Here is a 7,700-nt window from a genome sequence, read left to right as displayed (position 1 = left end):
CTGCTTTGCAGTTACTGTCCTGCGTGTTCTGCCGTTGCTGCTGAAGGAGCAGCCCGACCATCTGTAAAACCATTTTTAGTTATGTCTCTTGTATCGACATTTTTCACATATTTTCATTTGTTCATCAAGTACATTGTGCCTCTCTGTTCATGCCACAGACTTTCTCTCGTATTTCACCCTCGTTTTTGTAGTATTAACCCTCAGATCACAGAATTTGACCATGGTCAGTGCACAAGTTTACCAATTAATTTATGGCTTGTCGGTAGCTGATAGATACAGCGGTAGGCCGATGGTGTTATTCATTAATGGATAGTAATTAATTCATGGTTTGTGTCCAGCACGACATTTTTACATTGATAGGCAATGATACGTAATTTAAATTTCATTCAATGAGGGAATAAGGATTAAAAGTGCTGGTACGAAGATCAAATTGCATAGCATGAGCACAAGGAACAACTGTGGAACAAGGACCAATTGCAGTGAGAAAGACGAGGGAGTAAAAGCTCATTAAGTCGAATTTCCAGATAATTCAAACCTACACCAGGCAATCCCGCCTGTGCCTTAAAATGGGTTTCAGCTAATGCTTCAGAGTAGCGCAGTGAAGCCACCTTGAGCAACGCCGTTAGCCACAGATAATCACGCGAGCGTTCTGTCACGCGTATTTTTGAATAGTAACATCTCCCAATTCATCCTCCTCCTTCGTTTTTCACTTCTATTGCAATGTTTTCAGTGACTTCCATTGCACACGATGGCACAGAAGCAAGCTTACGAAGTTGGTTTCGGAATGCGGATATTTGTTCGGGGGTAAATATCGGGCGGATTCTGGTTAGACCAGAAAAAGTAAGGCCCTTCCCATACATACTTATGTACAAGGCCCTTCCTATTTCACTCGCGGAATTGCGGAAGACTTCCATCGCAAGATGACATTTCTAGTCATTATGACTTTATATTTTTGTCCAATGAGCGTTAAATTGTACGCAGTATTCCTCCTGAACTCGCATTTTTTTCGAAAATTCAATATATGATTATGATGCTTGTATCTAAAGCGAGCTTCCTGGCGCACGTAAGCACTGCAGAAAGCTGCCTTTACAGGACAGTTTCCAGGTGGTGCAGTGGTTATACCTTGCATGCAATGGCTGAGATGTATTTTTTACAAATAATGTTTGTGAACGATACCTATTTTGCAGTCATTAAATTTGAAATTACATTGCTAACAGAAAGTTACTCATCTTGCTCATATATAGCCGCGACTGGAAGAGCACCATCTGGGGTATTGGCTGGGAAGGAATATCAGGTGTAAGTTTCCTCTGTGTAGACCAACTGGTACGCGAAAACAGGACACTATTAGCGGCAAACCATGAGGAATGCCTGAACAAGCACTGGTTTTTACTGTTGCCTCAGAAAATCACAGAATTTAGGGAGTCGCGCCGCGGAATTCAAGGTTTGCCGCAGCCGAAAAAGATGGCCCTTACCCATGTATAATGCCTGTCATTAATTCACATGCAACGGGTAACTCAAAGTGACCACCGCCCCTGAGGAAAAGAATAGTCTCTTGAAGGGATTTTTGCCATAAAAAAACCACTGCCACAGCTGGGCTGTTGCATGCAAAGTTGTGACTTGCTGAAAACGGTTCTCTAAAGTGGGCTTCCCGCAGCGCTTTCCTGTGTGCGGGAGAAGCACGCTTTACGAATGGAATCAAATTGTGCACTTCCACAAAATTCTGTGCCAAGCATTGTCCAATTGCCAATTCCGCGCTGCATACCAATTCTGCGAATTTTTGCGAAATCGTCATACTTTTGGCGAAATTCTTTTTGAAGTCAACGTTGGGCGATTCCTGTTTTTGCTAGCATTGGACATGTGTATCCTTAAGTGGCATAAATGACTCATAAATGAGTGGAGTGGCATAAATGACGTTGGACGAACTGCAGTCAAAGTCACCATGAATTTTGCCGCATACATATTTCGCATATGCGGCCATTGCACGGATGGCAACCTGCTCTCGGACCTGCTGGTCGGTTGACCTTGGACCTGATTAGATTATCATGGAGCCATTGCGTGCGCCTGTTGGTCACCCCTGGGGGTTCCGGGAAGATTTGCCCCATGCGCTCGCCCCAATGGCTAATGAATATATTTAGGTCGTCCTCTTAATATGTCCAAACCATGAAGACCATATCTGGACGATATCTTCCCGGAACCCCCACGGGTGACCTACAGGCACACGCAAAACCTCCATGATAATCTAATCAGCTCCAAGGTGAACCAACCAGCAAGTCCGACAGCAGGCTACCATCCATGCAATGGCCGCAGATGCCAAATATGTAAACTAATGCAAAGTGCGCACGTGCTTAAGAGCATCAATTCTAGTTTCTTCGTTAAAATTGATGGTGACTTTGACTGTAATTCAATCACCGTCATTTATGCCGTTCAGTGCAACATGTGTCAAGCACAATACCTAGGTCAAACCAAAACATATATTCGGATCAGATTCAACAACCACCGGTCGGACGTTAACAAAAAGACAAATCTTCCTGTTTCTCGTCATTTCAAACAGCGTGGTCATTCAATAAATGACGTCGCCCTTTTTATTCTTCAATCAAACTTTAGTTCAGATAGAGGCAGGGAGCAGCGCGAGTCCTACCTCATTTACAAATTCCAATCAATCATTGACGAAGATCCCGGTGTACTTTCAACAGTAAGGAATCTGGTCGCCTAGATAGGATGTACTTTCCTTTGCCTTTTTTTCGCTTCTTTTTTTTTTTTCAGCTATGGCCTAAGAACAGCTCACCCTGAGCTGGCTCCCCAAGAAGGATGACATCACCGCCCGGACTTGGCCTTGTGGACTGTTCCGGAATGTTACTCACCGACGACCGCCACGTGGAGTACTTGAACAGATTGTGACGTCCCTTACCGAACCTATTTAAGTAAATGTGCAACCTCTCAATCCCTTTTGTCCTGACGAAGACAATGGCACTGCCGAAACGTCGACCATTCTTTTAAACGTTTCATAGTACTAGGGGTGTTCAAGTCAAGCCGGGACTTTTCATTTTTCGCAAAAATAAAAGGAACTTACAGGCGAGAAATTAGTTTTATTTTTCAACGTAATCTCCAGCTGCACTAATGCACTTGTCCCAGCGCTTCACGAGCGCTTGGATGCCAGCAGCGTAGAAATCTTTACCGGCACGTAGCAGCGAAGGTCGGACGGCATTCTTGACCTCGTTGTCGCAGCTGAAGTGGCGGCCCGCAAGGAACGCCTTCAGTTGCCCTAAGAGATGGAAATCGCTGGGGGCGAGGTCTGGACTGAAAGGGGGATATGGCAGCAACTCCCAGCCAAGTTCCTGTAAGGTGCGTGTCGTGGGATGCGCGGTATGCGGGCGTGCGTTGTCCTGTAGGAGGAGGACTCGTTTGGTGATGAGGCCCGGCCGCTTTTGCTTCAGCGCCTTATGCACATCCCTGAGAACCTGGCAGTAATATGCACTATTGATGGTGGTACCACTGGGCAGAAAATCAACATGAACAACGCCAGCCTTTCCCAGAAAACCGTGGCTATGACCTTACCCGCAGACGGCGAGCTTCGGAACTTCGTGGGAGCTGGCGAGCGCTGATGCTTCCCCCGTTTTGATGCGCGTTTAGACTCAGGAGTGAAATGGTGCACCCACGTTTCATCGCACGTGATGATCCGATCAAGGAACGGCTGTCCTTCAGTGTGGAAACGGTACCTTAGCCTTTGGGAGATTTCCAGTCTTCTCTGCCGGTCAAACACGGACAGCTGCCTCGGGACCCAACGGGCCCTAACTTTCCGAAACTGGAGGTGTTCATGAATGATAATGTCCAACGTTCCCACAGAAAGGTCAGTCTTTCGAGCCAGTTCGAGACATGTTATCCTTTGGTCGTTGAGGATCAGGCGCTCCACAAGTTGGATGTCCTCAGGAACTCTGACACTGGGCTCTGAGCCGCCCCGGCCGGGATCATCCTGCACTGATGTACGGCCGTCTCGGAACCGTTTGCACTACTCAAACGCTTTGCTGCGGCTAAGTGTATCGTGGCCATACTGAGCCTGAAGTCTCCTGTGAATTTCAGATGACTTTACGCCTTCATTCACGAGAAACTTAATGACAATTCGCTGTTCGCGCTCACCTCGTTGTCAATCATCTTGTCCAGCACGTGTCTTCTGTTTTGCACAAACTTTGGACCACCACGTGGTGAACGCGGAGCCCTGTCGCGTGTGAAAATGACGAAAAAGAAGTAACGCGAGCCATTTGTATACTCAGGAGACAGAAAATCCCGGTTTGACTTGAACACCCCTCGTATATTATAATCTTTGTGTTAGATTACCCACTAAATAAATTAGTTTTTGTTAACTGTCCTGTAATCTGTCGTCCACGTCTTATTATTTTACTTTTATTAAACTTTGCAGCAGTCTGATATATCAACCTCTTTAACCTATATATATGTATATATATATATATATATATATTCAGTAAGAATCAGAAGTGGCGACAGTGCTTCTATCGGAAAAATATAAAAGGGGGACTTCATTGAAAACTAAGAGATGCGCGTTTCCGATCAAGGAACGCGCCCCATTGCAATACCCCATTGGACGTTTCGACAGCGGCGCTGTCTTCAACAGGAATGAGGTATTATGGTGACGCACGACAATTCCAAAGAATGAGAGGGGAGTATGTACAAGGGGAGAGGGCAGCACTCGTGTTTTGTCATGTGTGCTGCCTTCTCCCCTGATGTGCAGAACAGCGACCTCGCATGTGCTTAGGGGGTACTCGTCGCACTACCTGCACTCGTCGTTCTTCCGCAGGAGCTCATTTTATTCGTTGTATAACACGTCGCAGCGAAAAAAAAAGGTGGTCACCTCAGTGGTCCTCTAAAGCGGTTGAGAAACCACACGTGGTCCGGCAACATATATCACTGGGATATCGACCATGAAAAAAAGAGTATACGAAGACGTGGGCTCTACAGACATATCCTCTTACTTTCCTGCCGTGGTCTAATCTCGCTGAGACATATGTTGGAGGAAATAAGTAATGATGTGAATGCGATACACTCATATTATGATACACGCTATAAAAAGAAAAAACTGAGTCTGAGGTTTCTCCTCCGAATACTCATAAGTTCCCATCCCCCTCGCACGACCTGTACACCTTACTCCGCGCACTTCGTACGCAAAGTCCCACCTCCCACATCCTAATATTTTTATGGTACCGGGTTCTAAGAATCCCCCTTTTTGGATTCCCCCGCCAACCGTGGCGCCGAGCAGCTCGATAAAACAGACTGGAGGTGGCGCTTTAACCGTCCACACGATCAGTTCCGCGGACGTCGGTGACACGTGTGACGCGGAGATAGCCATGCTTTCCAGTACATCCGTAAAGAGCCACGCGCCATGGAGGGTACATAACGACGACGAACGAAATCAAGCCAAAACTACGTATTTTATCACAGGTTATGCGTACACCACGTCCGCCACCGGATGTACCCGTAGTGGGAGGCGCGTCCCTTTGCATCCTGTTTATTTTATTTCCTGCCCGGGTACACTCTAAATCGTTTCACACCTTTAAAGATGTAAAGTAGGTGTATTAACAAAGATCACACCCCTTTCACACCCTACAACTTTGTTTTGGAAGTTCCTAAGGGTGTAACAATGGTGAACTGCACCCTCAGGTGCAATATGGTGATAAGTGTGTCGCCTGGGTGTAGAAAGGGAGTATGTTTATTTTCGTTCACATGAACAAAATTATATATATAATACATGAAACAGGAAGTTACATTACAAAAGTGCATGGCTTGGATTTACAACACGTCTACCATCTGGTAATGCATGCAGATTTAGAAGATCTGTTGAGATAGTGCTTAAATTTCTAAAACACGTTGCTCCTCATTGCAAGACAGAACAAATACATGATAGTGCTCATCATACTCAACTGTAGTTAATGTTTGTATGAGAAAAATGGTATCAGAGTTAATAAGATGCATGCCTGCAATCTCAACGAACACGGGTAAGTCCTCCTCGGAAGATTCTTTGGCAACAACACAGTCAACAGCAAATATGTTATCATTATCAACTGCACTTTTCACGTAGACTATAGATTCTGCGTGAATATCACGGTCATGAATGGAACTCTGAATTGCTTCTGGGGCATGTTGAAGTATTATCTCCTTGGAACCATCAGTAGATGTGGCATTTCTGATGAAGGGCTGCGACCACACATACATTTGATAAAATTGATGTCTTCTTGCTAACGAAAGGGTTACGTTCTTAAAGTGTGGAGTTTTTCTAGCAACATCTTTAAAATGCTAGTGTTTCCCTTCGAAACGCGTACAACCATACAGATAGGAGAGGATCAAACATCCTGATGAGTCGCGGATACTGAACAACGTAATGCATTTTACAGGGGTTATATATTTGTGGGTACAACACTGCAAAGCCTTGAAGAAACGAATAAATGCAACGTTCTAAGTAATGAACATGCATATGGGGGAGGTGCCTGCTCATGAGAAGGTCTACAATTTCACGAAAAGCTATATACAGCTGCCATGCTTCATTGCCATGCACAGCTGCCATGCCATACATGATTGTCTGTATGTCAGCTGTGCATGTTTACACACATATTTAATCACCTTGATGTGCATACATATATGGACCTCAGTGTGATTATACGCAATATGCTGGTAATTGTGAATACACAGTTACCAGCATATTGCCACAAACCCAGCAGTTTAATTGGGCGTTACACCCTTTACACCCCAATTGCCATGAGGGTGTTAAAATACACCTTAAAAGGTGTGCGCCATGAACATTTTGATTTACACCCTTTAAGGTGTAAAACGATTTAGAGTGTAGCATCTGTGCTGCTCGTGTCTCTACTGCGCACGCGTCTCGGTCTTTGCGCCGTGTTTCAATGAGATGGCTCTGCGCTGGTCTTGCAACGATTTATCTGCGCAGGTTCTGCACAGGTTTTTCTGTGACAGTCATCCCGCGAGGAGCGTCATGGAAAAACGTGTGCTCTGGTACCACTGCAAGACAAGAGCAGAGCCATCTCATTTAAACACGGCACTTGGGACGAAATTCCGCTTCTCGCACACAGGGTTGCGTTTAATATTCATACCATTAACTAAGAAACATACACAACAGCACACTAGATAACTAGATACGCTGATCAACTGAGGAGTATCCTTTAAAAACAAGAAAGCAAGCTGTCATGCACAGGGACACTGGCATATGGAAGAAACTTAATTTGAACTTAAAATAATAACACACCGATAAAATACTATATTCAGTAAAGTTAAAACTTGTGCATGCTCCCACATATTAAAAGGCAACAGACCCCCCCCCCCCCCCTCCCTCGAATTGCCCGGTGGATACTCCTCAAACAACGACAATCTATATAAAGGTAGAGCACACGCACTCCGCATATATGTTTTTTTTCTTTTTTTTTTTTCATATTGAGCTTTGCTTCATGTTCTTGTTACGTTACATTAAATACATTTTTGTTTAGCGTCAAGGAAGTTTCATTGTAAGTGGTCACTTACAACCCCATACCTATGCGCCTCTGCAATAGATGCCCCATGACGATTTTTTATAGATAGGATAGTCGTGCGTCCCGTAAACATATGGCACAGAGGACTGTTGTTCCAGCATCTCTTTTGGATATTATTGTCCAGGTGAACGTCAACTGCACATACTGTGCTTT

Source organism: Ornithodoros turicata, chromosome 1 (genome assembly GCF_037126465.1).
Source record: "Ornithodoros turicata isolate Travis chromosome 1, ASM3712646v1, whole genome shotgun sequence".
Lineage (NCBI taxonomy): Eukaryota > Metazoa > Arthropoda > Arachnida > Ixodida > Argasidae > Ornithodoros > Ornithodoros turicata.
This window is presented reverse-complemented; position numbering follows the sequence as displayed.